The sequence below is a fragment of the Symphalangus syndactylus genome, chromosome 2 (genome assembly GCF_028878055.3).
Source record: "Symphalangus syndactylus isolate Jambi chromosome 2, NHGRI_mSymSyn1-v2.1_pri, whole genome shotgun sequence".
Lineage (NCBI taxonomy): Eukaryota > Metazoa > Chordata > Mammalia > Primates > Hylobatidae > Symphalangus > Symphalangus syndactylus.
The window spans coordinates 141,196,729-141,215,982 of NC_072424.2; the positions used below are offsets into that span (position 1 = coordinate 141,196,729).

The 19,254-nt window shown below is 45.1% G+C and overlaps 1 long non-coding RNA gene across 1 annotated transcript; it reads right to left on the reverse strand.

Annotated features, from left to right (window-relative positions):
* Positions 1-6,127: 6,127 nt before the first annotated feature.
* LOC129463833 (uncharacterized) lies at positions 6,128-13,214 on the reverse strand. The gene is made up of 2 exons (XR_008651302.2): positions 13,044-13,214; positions 6,128-6,420 (listed from the first exon to the last, which is right to left on the reverse strand). It is a non-coding gene; the product is annotated as an uncharacterized lncRNA (long non-coding RNA).
* Positions 13,215-19,254: the final 6,040 nt, after the last annotated feature.

Consider the following 19,254-nt stretch of genomic DNA (forward strand, 5'->3'; position numbering starts at 1 on the left):
GGATCAGCACCTCCACCACCACCAATCCCTCACTTCAACTCCAAAGCCTCCTTGAGTGTGGTGGAGTTTTGGAAGCTGTGGAAAGTCTGATGAGAATGAATGGGGGTTCACACTGCTGCCTGGTCCATCTCTGATTGCTCTTCAAACTGCTCTTCAAAACTCCCTGCTGCTAACACTGCTTTTCTTTCTTATTTCCTTTCTTTTCCTCTTATTTTTTCTCTTCATCTTTTCTTTTCCTTTCCTTTTCTCTTTCCTTCCTCCCTCCCCTTCCCTTTTTATTCTTTCCTATTTTTTAAACATCAGATCATAGGGCTGCATAGCTTAATGAGTCAAATAGCTCCTACTTCTTTCCCATTTTCCTTTCCCCAGAAACAACGAATTTCAACCCTTTTAGCTGATCCTTTTGGTATTTACCTTTGTTTCTCAGAGGAAAGAAATCGATATCAATATTTCTCATTTTATGTTAATATTAGGCATTATTCATTGACTTCATACAGTGCAGGATGAGGGCTTATTTATTTTTTTAACACCCTCCTGTCCTACTACACGTAAGCACACCTTCAGGCTCTTTTTTAAAACATTTGCTCAGCTTTCTAGGTACTTATCACCAATTATGCTACAACTGCCCCCTGGCCATAGAAATCTTCTCTCATTACCCTTAAATATGTTTGCAACTCAGTGGATAAGTGCTTGAAGGGTTGGACACCTCATTCTTCATGATGTGCTTCTTTCACGTTGTATGCCTGTCACCAAACATCTCATGCGCCCCATAAACACACACATCTACTATGTACCTACAAAAATTAAAGCAATCCTCAGACACGTGAGAAAGTTTATCAGCTTCATCTTCAGCCCATCTGTGGAGCACTCTGACCTGCTTCAAACTGCACTGATGCCCACCTGTCCAGCCACAAAGCTACCATTTTTGAACTATTTATTGCCTTTTGGGAACTACCCTTGGTTCGTACTTGTTTCAGCTCTCTGGTTTCCCAGACCCTAGTTTATGTCTTCCCTCCCCCCTTTTTTTTTACTTTAATCCTTATTTTATGGAACACATCTTCCTGTAACTTTATGAAAAGATGTAGTAGGAGGTACATCTTTGGAGAACTTAATTGTCTGAAAATATCTTTATTCTATCCTCATACTTGATTAATGCTTTGGCTATTACTGTATTCTAGGTTAGAAATAATTTCCCATTAACACCGTGAGGGATTTGCTCCAGTTTACAATATTGCTGGTGAGAAGTTGGATGGCATTTTGATCTTTTGATGCTTTGTACCATATCTGTTTTTTGTTTATTTTCTTCCTGAATCTATTTGCACCATAGTGCTGGACATTCAATGGTTCTTTCCAATTTGTAAACATGTGTTCTTCATTTTTTGAAAAACCTTTATTGAATTTTTTTTGGATGATTTCTTCTCCATTTCTCTGCTCTGTCTTCTGGAACTATTATTATTTGGACATTGGCTCTTGTAACCTGTCCTCTACTTTATATATCTTAATCTTCCTATCTCTTCCTTCCTCCCTCCCTCCCTCCCTCCCTTCCTCCCTCCCTCCCTCCCTCCCTCCCTTCCTTCCTTCCTTCCCTCCTCTACCTTTTAGGAGATTTACTCAATGTTTAGATTTCAATGTTCTATTAGATAGGATAGGTTTGGCTGCTAAAGTTGAGACATAGTGGCCTGCACAAGTTCCTTCTCTCTACATAACAGGCCAGGCATGAGTGGTCAGGGCTGATGTCATGGCTTTGAGGTGTCAGGGACCCAAGTGTCTCTACCCTGTAGCTCTCCCATCCCTAAGGTGCTGGTTTCTTTGGTGAAGTTCAGGGTGTTCCACTACCATGTCCATATTCTTGCTCTTGGTTAATGGGAGGACACAACTTAGATGCTGCACACATTATTTTTGTTTACATGCTCTTGGTCAGAGCTTAGTCACCTCACCACTTCTAACTATGGGGGAGCTGGGATGTGTGGTCTTTATTCTTGAATTCCATGTTCCCATCTAAAAATTGTGGGTTCTATTACTGTAGAAGAAGGGGGAGAATAGATATCAAGTGATAACTAAGTGTCTCTGTCACAGTTCTCACCTTTGGCAACCCAAATATCCATGTACTTTCTTCCCCCACTCTCAAACACATTCAAACCTTCCTAAGAAAGAGAACTTGAAAATCAAATTCACAGGCTGCATCCCACTTAATAAGGTTCCTGCCTGCCGGCCCACCTTCACTCAATGCCCTGTGGAACCAGGATATGTGAGCAGATAACCTCAGCAAAACTCCCACTGAAGAGAAGGAGAATGGAGAAACCCGCAGGAATTACTGTCCATTGTGATGCTCAAATCCTACTGGAGAATACGTGTTGGTGGGTCCTCCTGGCTACACCTGCTCTCTGGAGGTGCAGTGGGCTGGGCTCTTTGCAATGAGACTCTGCACTCTAAGAGATGCTTCCTTGCCCGTGATCCTCTATGTCCATATGGAGCACGTGCCCTGGAGACCATGCCCTTGTTTGGGACTAATGGCTTTTGTAGTCCATTTCCTGCAGGTTTGGAGAATCAAGAGTTTCTAACTGGTTAGAGAGTCACAGGCTTTTACAGATCAGTTTGTATTTCTTTGGCAATGCAATCTACCCCAAAACATACATGTCTTTCAGTCTACTTTCTCTAGCCAGTTCCATGTGTAGGAAACAGCCAGGAGTCTCATCTGGACAGTTTTTGAGCTTGATCTCTCTGTGTACTTTTTGTCCCAGGCCTCTGTGTTCTTCCCATCTTCTCTTTCTCTCAATGTAATAGTGGCCCCTTGAGGGTGTCTGAAAAAATTGGCTTGGGTGGAAGGCAACACTTGTATTCTGATTTTTGCCTGCTGGGCTGGCTTCCCTGATCTGCCCAAGAACTCTTCAGGAGAGGTAACTGAGACAGGATTGGGGTCAGGCTTTTCTTTGCTGAGGCTCTCCCTCTTTAGAGCCACCCTGTTATCACCGTTTCATCTTGGGTCACAGAACCATTTGGCATTTTTCAACCCTGAAAAGCTGCCAGTGCCCAGACTCTTAGCCAGCAGAGACTGCAGGCTGCAGAGGAGAAAGCTCACTCACCAGGGTTGCATTTCCTTCCATCTCTGTTTCATTTCCTCTCTCTCACAGGCTTTTCTGAAAGGAGCAATGAGCAGACAACACGTCTCAGCAGGACACAGTGTGGTGAGGCCAGGTTCATTGCCCCAGTGATGGGAAGGGCTTGGAAGGCAGGGCAGTGGGTCTCTGAAGGGGAGGCTGCATCATCCCACTGGCAGCTCCTGCACTTCTGTGTAGGAGGGGTTATGGGTAGGAAGACACTAGGGCACTTGTCTCGTGACTGTGTCTCAGAGTGGCATGGTGTGCAGTAGTCACTGCAGGGAGTTCTGGAGGAGTTGCTGCGGATTACGGGGGTTCAGCTCCCCCTGGGCCAGCCTGTGCTTCCTCTCTGGGCTAGAGCAAGGGGGGCACCTAAGATGATAAGAGGAAGCTGGATCTTAGGCAGGTGATTAGGGCCAAACTCATGGTTTTGCCTGGGATCTGCTTCGTTTCCAAATGGACACAGGCAGAGAGAAGCTGTTGCAGAACTGTTTTTGTCCTTGAGGGTGAGTGAAGCTTAGCAGAAAAATTAGTCCCCTTCCCAATCTATGAATCTTCTCCCCCATTGTTAATGCCTCTTTTAACTGGAGCAGGTCAGTGCGGGTCAGGCGGATTCATGATTTTATGGTGAATGAACTAGAACAGATATGGGCCTGCTGGTAGGAATTCAAAGCTCAGACACTTTCCTCAGACCTCTGACTTGCATAATGAAAATTCAGCTGCTCAATTCAATTGGGAGCCAGGTAAACAAGAGAAGGAAGGGTGAATAGGAAAAGGTAAATTAAATCATGAAGCGAATGTCAAGTAGAGGTAAAAGTAGAAGTTAGTCCTGACAGGGGGATGACTTTTGATTCACAATCAGTATTTCCTGCTACGTTTCTGATGGGATCAATTTGGTAAATAGAGGCTGCTGCACGATAGGAATCTGTAGAATCAGTTGGAGAAGGAAACTCCTGTAACTTCTCCCGCTGAGGAAGGATGCGCATCTGGTCTTTGTGGACTTGCCTGCTGTCCTTCCGCCGCCTGTTCCTGATGTGTTTGAAATCCCCAGCATTAACCGGGATTCCCTTCCATCACCGTGCAGCCTTGTTCAGTTCTGCTAGGGGATCAGTACTCAGCACAAATAACCCAGCCGTCCTCCACTGCAGCCTCTGGAGACCGGGGACACGGCAGTTTTATTTGTTGACTTCCAACTTCAGTCCTGAGCGGTGGGCTTTAGAACGAGCCTGGCTGAGTCTTTTATTCTTGTGTAGACTGGTTTTCCTCTAAGACCAATGTCTCCTAGCCCTAGCAACTCCCTCCTCTGCTCCCGTGGAAAGCCTATGGCCCTGGGAGGGAATGTGTGTGGCAAGGACAGAAACCCAGCGTCCAGCCGCAGTGTGTGTGGTCCCCTGACACAGAGATGCAGATTCAGTGACAAACAGCCTAGGCCACTGAGCCATTTCCCTGTTTACCCCTGGGCTCGGGGGTAACATATTCAAGGGACCTCTACACAGAAATATTGGTTAGTCTGTGGATTTGAAGCAAAACAGAGAAAGGGCTTGCCCAGATTCCTCCCCGTGCTTCACAGCAGGACCCAGAGTCCTCAGGCCCTTCTGGACCCCCGCCGGCTTCATTCCTAGACACTGAGCCATGGTCCCTGCCCTCTGGTTGCAGGGATGACATGGGCATATAGAACGACAAACTCCAAAGCTGACTCAAGGCCACGCGGGGCTGAGTGTCGAATGGAAAAGGAACAGGAGGGCGGCCCGGGAGGTGGTGCAGAGCCCAGCGCTAGAGCCAGTGCGCTGGGGTTTCAGCACCCGAATGGCTGCTTATCAGTGGTGACCTTGGGTATGTCCATTGTCGTCTTAGTGCCTCAGTTTCCCCAACTGTGAATGGTAGCTAATAATAGTACCTACAATGAGGATTCGATTAGTTCTTCCCGGAAAGTCCTAAGCAGGGCGCCTAGCTCACAGAAACTGTTCCGATAAGGGCTAAACTGAAGAGCCTCCTTCCTTGACCTATACGGCTTCTATAAGTTCCTGGGAATGAGCCCTCTCCTCTGGTTGGGCCGAGCAGAGGAGGCTCCATGGAGGAGGAACGATCTAAACTGGGCCTTGGGAGATGGTTAGGGTTTTGTTAGGTGAGGAAGACAAGGGAGGGGCTCTGGGAGGGAGAACTGCAAGAACAAGGCCTGGAGGCAGGGGAGGTGGAGGGGCCGCTTGCTTGGAGTTGGGGACTCAGCGCTGTTGGGTCGCCCGCTCCTGATGGTCACCTTTCTGGGTGAGGAGCTGGTCTGGATGAATCCTGAGAATGAATCACGAAAGGCTGCTGTAGCTTCTTATGCAAACTCCACTGGCGTGTGGGCACGGGAGCCAAGTTCATGTGCCGGAGAGAAGCCGCCAGGGCTGGGGGCAGCAGAGAGTTGATTTTGGACAAAAGTGAGGGACATCAAGAGCAAGCTCGAAGCAAGCAATGGCTGAAGGCAGGGAAGGAAGGTATTATCAAATGTCATCATGGGGACAACGTGACTGCCAAATGCCAGTCAGATCTGAGTCAACATTGGGGTATTTTGGGGACATCATGAAGACTCTGAAGGCTCAATGGTTTTCTCACCAGGACACAGTCCTTGAATCCTCCCCGAAGCCTTTCAGGTCATGCCCTTTGCTGAGCCCTCCTATGTGCCCACCTTAATGTCGCTGTGTCCGGAGACCCCCCACTGCTGGTTTGAGACAGCTCCCTCTTCCTTCTACCTGAGCAGTCCTCCTTCTGCAACCAAGATGAACACTCTCACCCACAGCTACAGCCTCCCCACAATGAGCATATCCCCTATTGTTCCTGGGCTCCTCCACCAGCCTTAGGCCTCATCCCCTCTTGGGATCATTGATGGCTCCTTTTCAACGATAGGAAGAAAGCTGAATCCCTGTGAATATGGTCTATATGGCATTTAGCAGCTTCCTGGGAAAGAAGGGGTACAAGTGGTCAGGACTAGTCCTGGATTGCAGCCTTGAAAATAAGGGACATAATTGCAGAATCTAAGTTTTGGCTGAGATTTCTCCAAGTGCCATATTTAATGTGACACCACTCTGTGGGGGTTGCTCTTGCCCTTGCTTGGTCAGAGGTATCTGGAATACCCAGAAGTTTCTCTTGAATTCCAGAGAGAAGCGAGGGCCTTCTTGGGGCAGATTGGACTCTCTGGATTTGGGCCTGATGGAGACAGCACTTCCAGGGTCAGCAGATACAGGCATTCTGGAGTGGGCTGAGAAGCGTCTTGCCCGCTCGCAAAGTGGCACCCATTTCCACGGGCTGACAGAGTCCTATGCGGCAGAGGGACTGTGTCCTAGCAAATGAACGTATTTTGGGTGAAACACAGTTCTTCACAAACTTTAAATGCAAGAAGTTAAAGACTGACCAGTTCAGATAGAATTGGCTTAAATAAGCAGACTGAATACCTGGCTCAGAACCTGCAAGCATGAGGATGCAGCAGGGCTGGACCAGGTGAGCGTCTCTGCCCCCAACCCTTACGAGTCAGTCTTTTAGGGCACAGCAAAGCCTTCATCAGTCTTGGTTTTTCTTGGGATTAAAAATAAATTCTGTAATGGATTTAGAGTGTATGGTCTCTAGTGCCCTAATTTCTCTTGAAGAAGAGAAATTATCCAATAGGAAGGGAAATTGACAAAAAGCCTGTGTTGACTCCATCAGTTAATCAACAGGGATATATCGGCGAGGTGATTAACTCTACTAGAAGACCACAGCTCTGGCCAAGTCTATTTTAAATCCAAGTAAGGGTGCTAGGAAATGTATATTTTCAAGTCTGGCCTAACAGTTATATACATACACAGATTTCATAGATTGATGCAAAGGAAAGGTATCTGGGGAGAGGCAGTTTGTGTCATTTATTCATTTCTTAAAAAATTGAGTGTTTGCTGTGTCCAAGCTACCATTTTTAGCATTTTGGGACACACACTTTACACACAGAGACACACACAGACACACACCCAGAGACACTCATACACACAGACATAGGCTAATACGCACAGAGTCACACTCACACAGACACACCCAGAAACACTCATACACACACACACAGTCTCACACACACAGAGTGACACTCACACAGATACGCACACAGACACAGTCATAGACATATACCCAGAAACACTCATACACACACACAGTCACACACACAGTCACACTCACACAGATACACAGATACACAGACAGACACAGTCACATACAGACATACACCCAGAAACACTCATACACACACACACACACACACAGAGTCATATACACAATCACACTCAGACACACAGACAGGCACAGTTAAATACAGACACACAGACAGACAGACACCCAGAGACACAGACATACACTAATACACAGTCACACACACACACACCCAGAAACACTCATATACACACACATGCACACACAGTTATACACAGAGTCACCTACAGACACACAGACATACAGAGACATACATATGCACACATACACACTTATTCTCTGACCTTCAGGAATTTTACATCTATGTAAAATTTTTGACCTCTCAAGCAAATGCACAATAGCAATTTAAAACAATTTGGTTGTAGGGCAGAAAAGTTCGCTCCCTTTCTTTTGGGAGACTGGCCTGGGGAAGAAGATAATTGGGGCTAAGACCATCTATTAGCTTCTACTCCAGTGCATGTGTGGTGCTCATCAAGTGAAAAACCACCCCCTCCGGGCCCCGCCCCATGGTCCTACTGGATTATATAATGGACCTCAATAACTCCAAATGAGCTATTATACTCTGCCATATAATTATATATTAGGACACATGTAGGGTTAAAAAAAGAAATCCACAGGAAAACACTGAAACAAATTGCAGAGCAATTTCAGTGACTGATTATATTTAAGCTGCAGTGTGTCAGCTGTTCTCATATTTTTTTTTCAGAGTTCCCAAATCCGTTAGACAATATTCTGAAGCTATCAAACACTGGTCTTTATTTTTGAATCAAAGTCATTTTAGAAACCATGTCCCTGATCTTTTCGAGACTCATAAAATATAAAAATGGCATCTCATTTATTTTTTTTGGGCAAGCTTTTTATCTTCTTTGTCCTCTTCAGATAATAAAAATACTAACAATAACAAATAAAAGCAGTTGTCATTTACCGAGCTCGTGTTCTCTGCCAAGTACTGTGGTATGTATTTTACATCACCTCGTTTTAGTTTTCACAGCAAACTTAGGAAGGAGCCATGAGTTGTATGAAGTTCCTGTGGTTGAGGAAGTTTAAATATCATGTTTAAAGACACACAACTCATAAATGATGAAGTTATGACTAGAACTGGGCTAATCTATTCTTATAAGTTTTAGCAAAATGACAGCTATAAATTTCCATTTCCTAGAGTATTTTCATATATGTCGTCTCATTGATTTTTCACAGTCCTGAACACAGATCAAGGCTCAGTAGAGTGTGGTTGCGATTTTACAGAGGGAAACCCGAGGCTCAGAGAGGTCATGATTTACCTAAACACAGCTCCCTTCCCAATAGGGCTGCTGAGGCCGTGGCCACGCTCTGCACCAAACAAAGCCAGTGTGCAAATTGGGCCATTGGACCCAGCTCCAGTGCTCATTCACAATCCCACACTGAAAAAAAACAAGAGAACAGAACAAACGCACATGCGAAACCACCTATGGCATCAAGGAGGTCTTTTTCCTCAAGTGTGAGCTACAGAGAATGGGATTCTCTGCTAATTCTCTGCTAAGGTCAACAAGATGCGGCGCAGCCAGCGCTGGCTGCTACCTGCAAAGCTGCTTAGCACGCCCCATTGTGTGCCTGCCCAGGGGAGGACATGCAGCCCCAGGGGTCTGCTTATGATTCCTGCCCCTGCTTGTCTCTGCTGCTTGCTGCCAGAGCTGGCTGGACATGGAGAGCCAGCACTGAGTTCCATTGCTTCCATTTGGCACCAAGTGCCTGATGGAGCCGTCCAGTCTCAACAAGAAGGGGGCCTGAGGTGTTGGGGCAAAATGAGGGTCCTTGCTTGAGCTTACCTCGACTCTTCTCACAGGCCAGGCCATGAAGGGAGGCGAAACGGAGCAGAGCCAAGAGACAGGGAAAAGTGTGGGGGATAACCTGGGGGCTGGAGGGCTGGTTGGGGGGTGCGAGGGGCGGTCGCGGTGAAATCTGGCCTTACAGGCACGGTGCTGGTGGGGAGAACGTTAAAGGAAGTCGCTTTAATCTTCAGAATGAGCTCAGAGGTCCACAGGGTGGATATGGAACCCCTATTCATTCATTTAATATATGATTAGATGTCAGTGTTGTTGGAGTTACATTTTAGGAAATGACTATTCATAATGGAAGTCCTGGCACGGTTTCTTTCTAATCAGCAAAATGGGGTGGTGGGCTCAGCTGTGGCACCCTCGCAAGAGGCTCGTAATTTACGAGTGATGTTAAATTATGCTGGCTGCCAGATAGTCAGATACGGGAAGTGATACAATAAGTCATTGGGGATGTGCTGGTTCTTCTTTTTTCATTTGACAACCACAGGAAGTGGCCATTAGCCAAGCCATCTGAGAGAAAGCATCTGATTGCTCTGCTACGTGCACAGTTTCTTGAGTAACTGCAAAAGCCTGACAGGAAGGACTGCAGGGGGTGGGGGTGAGAAGCAGGGTGAGGAGAAGGATAGAGATCTGGGGGTCAGGGCCCTCGGAAGCTAGCATCAGGACGGCTCACGTGGCTTGTTTTTCGCAGGCTCCCCGGGGACTATTCCAGGTTGGGCTAACCCTAGTCAGGTTTGTCAAAGCCCTACAAAAATAGTTCGTGTTATTTTTGTGGCAAATCATGCACAAAGAACTAATGAATAACTAATTTCTTACTTGGCTCTTTTCTAGAAAGGGTAATTCAATACAATGTGCTTTCCAGTCTGTCACGACTGCATGAGGGCAGAGGCAGATTGCAGGTGGGGCAGGACTTTGTAGCCAGGACAAACTTGACTGCAGAGGGTAGCCTGTTCCTCAACCTTCTGAAGCCCTGACTGAGACTTGAAACTGTAGAGAAATTAGCAGGATTCTGGGGAGAACAGAGTCTGGAGAGAACAGAATGGAGTGTGCATGTTTGAAGAATGTATAGTTTCTAACAGCAATTTCAGTGCTTGTAGGCAATTTATAAATATTCGAGAAAGATGCTGCCATACTTGGCTGAAAGGCTGACGGAGATGGTATTAGGTAACAGAAGTTACAGACAGTGGGGCCCTTTATGTATGAAGCTGATATTATAGGAGTCCCCTTTCCATCTGGGCAGTACGAATAGGCTGCAACTTACCCTCCTAGTTAGATCCTAGCCGTCTTAGCTTTCTTTCCTGGCAGGGCCAGCCATTGCTTTTTGACCTCTTTGAAATAAATACTTTTATGCCCATAAAAAGAGTGTTTTTTTTTTTTTTTAAATTAAGAAAAAAAGACTTTGATTGGATGGTTTCTAAACTTTCTTGCACATCGGAGTCACTGGGTGATCTTGATAACATTCCAGTGCTTTTCTTTTCTTTTTCTTTTTGTTTTTGTTTTTTTTTTTTGGAGAGAGAGTCTCGCTCTGTCGCCCAGGCTGGAGTGCAGTGGCGTGATCTTGGCTCACTGCAAACTCCGCCTCCCGGGTTCACACCATTCTCCTGCCTTAGCCTCTCCGAGTAGCTGGGACTGCAGCTACCCACCACCACGCCCGGCTAATTTTTAGTATTTTTAGTAGAGATGGGGTTTCACTGTGGTCTCGATCTCCTGACCTTGTGATCCACCGGCCTCGTGCTGGGATTACAAGAATGAGCCACCGTGCCCAGCCTTCCAGGGCTTTTCAAAGATCATTTTCTCCAACTCAATGTCCCTGCATTTTCCAGCAGTCGGATTGGTTATTTTGCTGTAACAAACAACCCTGATGTGTCATGTTGGAGGGGCAAGGAAGCACAAGCCCATCTTATTCCCAGAAGGAAAGCCAGAAATATTTGTAGGAAAGTGATAGCTATGCCACAGGGATTATTGATTTTGCATTCTAGATTCTTTTAGTTTGAGTAATTCCTTCCAGAATTTTTTTTCTTATAATTTTGAGAATTAAGAGATTAATTTTGCTGCCTCAAAATGGAAATGCTTTCTGGAACCAGGAGGGCAATATGTCTGGTTTCCTTGGACACTTTGGTGACCATTTTCTTAGTTTTGATTACTCCAGCAGTTAGGATTTTTTTTAAAAAAACACAAACCAAAACAATAAATCCTACTGGTAGATCTGACATAGCTAGTGATTTTTGCACAAGGACAAAGGGAATCAAAGAGCATAGAGCCTTTGTATGGCTTTGGGAGAAGGTAATCTTTCCTCTTGGACTTGCACCCTCCATCTTATTGGCCAGGGTTATGGGCCATGGCCACCTGGGTTGCAAAGAAGCCTCTCGCAGAGGAAGGGAAGGAGAAGGGAGAAATGTAAATGGCTTTGGTGGAACCAATGCACGGTGTGAACCCTCAGGAGTAGGCAAAACATGTGCTGTAAACTCCAAGTCTAGGCCTTGGGCTATTGTCCCTGATAGTTCAGTAAAACTCTCGAGTTAATCCCTAATAAATTTGTGACTGGAATGGCCTGCAGGTTTTAAGCCATGAAAACAGTTCAATGACCTCACATTGCAGTGTGAGCATCCATTCGGTAACCTGGGTCACTCCTTACCATTTACCCACACCTAGATTTTGGGTCATGGTGAGCTAAGCAGAGTTGGATAGAAATTGAATATCAAAATGGAAAATGTCTATACCAAAGTGATCCATCTGAGGAAATTACAGTTCAGAGACATTTTATAATAGGGCTACAGAATATTGAGGCTGGATGGAAAATGCGCAGTGGAGCAGTTACAGTTCGGCATCCTCTGCTGAAGTGAAGCAGAGAATTAAGACAATTACCTACTACTTCAGACAAGAAGAGGTAGTGCTTGTCTTTCTGAAAAGAACCTTCCTGATCCTATAGCTTTCCCCAGGCCACCAAAGATAACATGAGGCCAGCCCCATATTCCCCCTGGACTATTGAGTTCATTCTAGAGGAAAACGGCTCTCAGGAGTTAATGGCATTAAGATGTGGCCTGGGCTCTTGGCTGGTACATCTTCAGTGAAAGCAGATGGCCACAATGGTATTAAAACTAAAGACTGCAGTAAAGCTTTTAATTGAAAACAATTGGACCCTGCTGGATGGTAATTACCTTGGCTGCTTGCAAATAATATCCTGCCCCTGATGCCATGAAAGAAAAGCTGAGACGGAGTGAACAGGACCTGCTTGATGTGCATCTAATAAGCATGGAAGTCCCCAAACTACTTTCTCTAGGGGTCCTCCAGTAAAAAGAGTTAGAAATGAAGAGGAGCGCTTGCTGTAGCACAAATTGTAAAGACAAAGCGTTCATTTAAAAAACAACCGAATGGGTCCACATTTACTTGGAGAGAATTGGAGTTCCATAGCTTCAGGAGAAAAACAATATTGATACTTTAAATAATTCTTTCTTTTCTCAGTTAATGATAGACGCTAATGAGGAAGAGGTCTCATCTGGTTGAGTTCCTTGTAGATCTTTGTGCTGCGATGCCTGAGAAGTCACAGGCATTGGGCAGTCGAGGCTGAACTGTAAGGTTCATTTTCCTCTTCATTTAAAGCTTTAACCTCTCAAAGCCACGACGGTTCAAATAATATTTAAATGTGGACAGTAGATATGCAGGAGGCAGTGACGTAATAAAGTTCCCAGGGACTCAGGCTGGAGGTTAGATGCGTGGGCAAAGTTTGACCACAGGCTCCTTTCTAAAGAGTCTTAGAAGGGAAGCCTAGGGGCGGGGTGGGGTGGGAAAGGTCTTAGGAAGCCAGGGTAGCTGAGTGGCTCCCAGAAACCACGCCTGAGATCTGAGTGGGTTCACTGCACGGGGCTGCAGCATCGCTGCTCCTGCGCGGCCTCCAGGTGGTCCAGGGGACCCTACTCACCTGGCAGGTGGGAAAGCCCTGCTCCTGGCCTTTTCCTGGATCCTGGCCAGCACTGGGATTTACACGCCTGGTAATCACGCACTGGCAGGAGGCCGCTTCCCTGAACAGCCTTATCTCACCAGTAAGGGGCACCCACCTGCCCACCCACCCAGGCTTGCCACGGTAAGTCGCCTCCACCTCCCAGAGGCTCCGCTGAGGCTTAGGGCGGGCACCCGGGAGGATGCTGGCCCCGCCCCATTGACGTCATGCCACCATGTGACTCGCCCTGACCAGTGAGAGGCAAGCGGGAGTGATGGTTTTTCTCCTGCGCGGGAGCTTTGGGGACGCACCTGTGGATGCCTAGGCCTCTTCCGTTTGCCTCTGGGACTGGCGATACTCGAGGTAGTGGCTACTGGGGCCAAGTCGTGGGTGACCTGCATTGCATGGGTAGAGTAAGGTGCCTCCGCCCAGTCTAAACAGCCCTCCCCAGAGCTGGTGGGTTCCCAGGAGTGATGCCTGTTTGTCAGTGAGGCCCCGCGGGGACGAGGATGGAGCATTATGCAGCGCCTGCTCCCCCTTGAACTCTGCAGATGCCAGGGTGAGATGGGAGCACCGCGTGAGTCCCCAGGCAGTGCTGGGTGTGCAGTGTGGGGCCTGGGACGTCTACCTTCAGGCCCTGTGACTCTCGCTGGATTCGCTGTTCCGGGCAGTACTGCAGCGCAAAGGCGCCAGGCCTGGCGTGGAACCCAAGCCTGCGCAGAGCCGCGGCTGCGTTCACAGGGAACAGTGACCGCATCGTGGCAAAACATCCAACTTAGCTTCACATACACGGTAATCGTTTATGGAGCAATAATAAAGCACAAAACATAAAATCCACGCGAAAAGGAAAATGTGCATACACGATTTCTTTATAAAAAAGAAACACTGGTCGGGCGCGGTGGCTCATGCCTGTAATCCCAGCACTTTGGGAGGCCGAGGCGAGCGGATCACGAGGTCAGGAGATTGAGACCATCCTGGCTAACACGGTGAAACCCCGTCTCTACTAAAAATACAAAAAAATTAGCCAGGTGTGGTAGCAGGTGCCTGTAATCCCAGCTACTCGGGAGGCTGAGGCAGGAGAATCACTTGAATCCGGGAGGCGGAGGTTGCAGTGAGCCGAGATCGCGCCATTGCACACCAGCCTGGGAGACAGTGTGGGACTCTGTCTCAAAAAAAACCAAAACGAAAAAAAAACCAAAAACACCAATAAAAGAAAAACTCCCTTAATTGTACTTTGGGAGCTGGGCTTGGCTATTTCCTTTCTAGAATATTCTCCCATGTTCTTGGCAGTCTAAGTTGTGTGCTGTTATGTTTGGTGGACATCACTTTGTACTCGTTACATTTAATAGGGGCGCAATTCGTTGGATTTCCCGAGGTCTGATTCGTGATGGTTTCTGAAGCAGCTAGTTGATGTTCAGTTCTGGAAAGTTCTCCCTTATAGAGCAGCGGGAATACTTTCTCGGATACCCTGTTGCCTTTAATGGCTCCACACATGATACCATTCTCTGTTAAGCAGCAGGTGAGCAGGAGGGGCGCTGTAGAAGTCATTAAGTTCTCTCCTCCAAAAGGCAAGATTTTCTTGTAACCATCTAATATCTGGTCTTGACAGTTCAAAGATAAGAGCTCCCTGGGGCCTGAGACAAGCCTCTTTCTTTGGGGAGGAGCCAAGTTTTGGCAAATCTGCCTTCACATTAAAACACAGTTTCTCCTAGCAGCTCTGATTCGTTGGGCTGTGGGTCCTTGTAGAATGTCTCATCCCTCTTTATGTGGTACCTGTTTGAATGTTTGAAGGCAGTGACCCTCGTCCTCTGATTCATTTTCTTCACGCCTTTTTTGAGCATGGGGATGTAGTCTTTCTGCGGCCTTAGCAGTATTCCACTGGGGACCAAAGGGAGCCCATGCTTTGAATACAATTTTTGAATCATTCTATTCGTCCTGTTTAGCCCTGAACATTTCAATTTTGGTGGCAGTGCCCGAATATGCGAATAAAGGGCTATAATACACTCCTTGATATTGGATTTTGTTTGAGAAAGATTTAATGGAAAAGCAAGTTAGCTTGAAACATCCCATAATTTTTCATGGGTAGTTACAATAACTGCTTGCTGTTGGTATTATGCTATATAATTGCACAGTGTAATTGCTTCTTGTAGTCCTATAGTATCTGTTCTGTAGCATTCTATTTTATAGGTATTTTTAAGGTGCATTTTTTATTGATTTGGCATATACACAACAATAAACTGCTGTGGAATTGATTAGATAGTAGAGTGAAGCTGAAACATTTAGTGCATTGATTCTTAATCTGTAAAGATGTTTATTTGCAGTTCTGCATATATTTATTACTATGGTGTAAGTAATGTTAACATTAAAAAGAATATTTGGGGTGTGTGTGCTTCTAATAATAAATTAAAAGTTCCATTGTGTGTTAGTCCGCTCTCGTATTGCTATAAAGAAATACCTGAGACTGGGTAATTTACAAAGGAAAGAGGTTTAATTGGCTCACGATTCTGCAGGCTGTACAGGAAGCACAATGCTGGCACCTGCTCTGCTTTTGGGGAGGCCTCAGGAAACTTCGATCATGGCGGAAGGTGAAGGGGGAGGAGGTGTATCACATGGCCAGAGCAGGAGGAAGAGCGAGGGTTGGGGAAGTGCCATACACTTTTAAACCACCAAATCTCATGAAAATTCACTCCCTATTGCGAGGACAACACCTAGAGGATGGTGCTAAGCCATTCATGAGAAATCCTCCCCCACAATCCATTCACCTCCCATCAGGCGCCACCTCCAACTTTGGGGATTACATTTCAACAGGAGATTTGGGCATGGACGCAGATCCAAACTAGATCACACCATTAGCCCTTTCCAGATGCTTTCATGCTGGATGTAGGCCAATAGTAGAAAACAAAGTGATGACTAGAAGATCTCCTAGGCGGGGATGTTGATACCTTGCATGTTTATACCTTTTCCATGCCTTGCACAGTGCTGTGACAGTGTAGGATCATGACTAATGTTAGTTGATTGAATGACTCTGGGGAGGTTATTGTTGAGTCTTCCAGCACTAGTACAGTCAAGTGGTGAATTTTCTTCACCTTTATTTTCCTTGAGCAAAAATGGAATGATTCCTGTTGCCTCTTTGAGAATGAGCATCCTACTGTAAAAGAGCATTTATAGGCTTTCTCACTGGGTCCTTGCTAAAGATTTCCTGCAGTTCTTTTTCGTGGTCTTCTTTAGTGTTTTACTAATGTTTTCTGATGACTGCTATAATTTATATATATGAATATTGTCTGTCTTTAGACACTATTTTATTTTGACTCATGCCTGGTCCTTCTTTCCATTTTGCTTCTATTGGTGACCAATGGTAGTATGTAGTTAGAATACTGAATTTAACTTTGGGGATGGATGGCACAAGGAGACTGGTAATATGGAATGGAGGCTTGTTCTTCGAAATGACATTAACCTTTCAGGGTATCAGGGAACTATTTAGTGCATTGATCCCTCAGTTTTTGAATTGTTCTCATTTTCTGTTTCCACATTTTGATCTGGTGAGTAAAGATCAGAGTGAAGAGGGGGAAGATGGGATGTGATTGGAGGTGGGAAAGATGGATGGAGAGATGACATGGGGAAAGTAGATCTAGTCTCTCTGGGTCCTGGCAAGCTCACAGATAGATGTGGGCCTATAAATGACTGAGAGAGCCTGATTTAGTTTATCACTGTTAGAGGTAGTTGACTGAGGTAGCCAGGAAATGTTATTCATAGCTCTCAGTAAAGTGAATAATTTACTCCCTTCCCTCTGATAGAATGAAATCTGTAAAGCCTTTGGGACTCTTTGGATAAAGTGCTCTACAAACATGTCAGAGGAGTTTTGGTTTTATTACAGAGAAGCCTGGGATGGAAAATGGGAGTTAAGTTAAACATAAGGATTTATTTCCTGAGGGAGCCTCTTTTAACATAATTATTTTTAAGAAAACAAATATGTGATAAAAGAGTTGAAATCATCTACATATTATAAATTTGGTATAGTTACATTTTGAATGCAGGTACAACTCATTTTTTGGTAAATAATTAATATTGTATCTGTAGACTTGCAAAATCCCATATTATCACTTGAATGCAATGATTCTTACACATGGTCTCTTGCTGAACCTGTAGTTACTGGGTCTTACAGGTGTGCACAGCAAGCACACTGTACCAGTCACTGAGCTTTACTGGAAAATGGAAAAGCAAGTGGTGTGCATGTGTGAGTGAGTATGAGTGTGACTGCTACAGGAGGAAGGAGAAGTAAGGGCAGTGGTGGAGAGGGAGCAAAGGGAAAAGAGAAGGAATTGGGATTCTTTAGAGGAACTGTCTCCAAGTTCTCCGTTTCTTCCTTAAGCTGAGGTGCTCAGATTGAACATGGTGTTAAGAGTATGACCATTGTTATTGGCAACAGTGAGTCATATTGAAGTGCCCATGTATTGTTGAATGGATGGGAACATGATGAGGAGCTAACAAAGCACTTTGTACTCTTTGGAGAATGGCATTATGTTAATGTCATCCAAAATAGAAGTGATATTCAAAAGAAGGAAATGAGAAAAGGCAAAATGATATTTAATAATAGGAGATGGCTTTGAATGAGTTTAGCATTGTGGCCTGGTAGCATAATTTTAAGTAGGTCGTTAAGATTTCTTTTCTTTCTTTTTTCAAAATTGGTGTTTTCTTATAGTTGCTACAATTGATTGTTAGTGTAATTGACCAAAAGATATTCTTGGACACTGCTTTGGAGTCATAACTGTAGAGGTGAGGTCTGGGCAAGTGAAGGAAACATTTGAACTAATTCATGTATTATAATATACATAATGTATACTCATATATAATATATTTATATGTAATTCATATTTTGTGTATGACATATTACATATACATATTGTATGTATATATGTTATGTTACATATTCATACATAATACATAATTAATATATACATATAATAAGGCTGGGCATAAAATGTGACACCAACTGCAGGCCATTCATCCACCTGTCAGCCACCTCCCCAGGAGTGATCCACTAGCAAAATTCTTGCTTCCTGTTCCCATGACATTATGTTCTGCTGGCCTAGAGGTCTTAGTTCCAGAGGGAGGAATGCTGTCACCAGGAGACACAACAATGATTCCATTAAATTGGAAGTTCAGATTGCGACCTGGCCACTTTGGGCTCCTCCTACTTCTAAATCAACAGGCTAGGAAGGGAGTTACAGTGTTGGTTGGGGTGATTGACCTGGACTATCAAAATGAAATCAGACTACTACTCCACAATGGAGATAAGGAAGAGTATGTGTGGAATACAGGAGATCCCTTAGGGCATCTCTTAGTATTACCATGCCCTGTAATTAAGGTCATGGGAAACTACAACAACCCAATCCAGGGAGGAGGACTACAGATGGCCCAGAGCCTTCAGGAATGAAGGTTTGGGTCACTCTAACAGGTAAAAAAACCACGACCTGCTGAGGTGCTTGCTGAAGGCATAGGGAATACAGAATGGGTAGTAGAAGAAGGTAGTCATCAATACCAGCTACGATCACGTGACCAGTTGCAGAAATGAGGATTGTAATTGTCATGAGTATTTCTTCCTTATTTTGTTTAGAACATGTTTGTGCGTGTATAGACTTGTACTAAGAAAATCTTTTATTTCCTTTCTTTTATCATGTGACATAAGATTTATTGACTTCATATCAGCATTTAAGTGTTGTTAACTTTATGTAATAGCATTTAGGTTAAGGATTAATATGCTTCTGGTTGTATGAAGGATATATGTATTATTAGGTGTAATTATGATCTTATTATTGTCTTTCTTTGAAGATTATGTATGATTTCAGGAGATGTGTATGGGTTCAAGTTGACAAAGGGTGGACTTGTGATGATTAATGTTGAGTATCAACCTTATTGGATTGAAGGATGCACAGTATTGTTCCTGGGCATGTCTGTGAGGGTGTTGCCAAAGGAGATTAGCATTTGAATCAGTGGCCTGGGAGAGGCAGACCCACCCTCAAGCTGAGTGGGCATCATCTAATCAGCTGCCAGTGTGGCTAGAATATAAGCAGGCAGAAGGAAGGTGGAAGGAGCTGACTTGCTGAGTCTTCTGGCCTTCATCTTTATCCTGTGCTGGATGCTTCCTGCCCTCGAACATCAGACTCCAACTTCTTCAGCTTTTGGACTCTTGGAC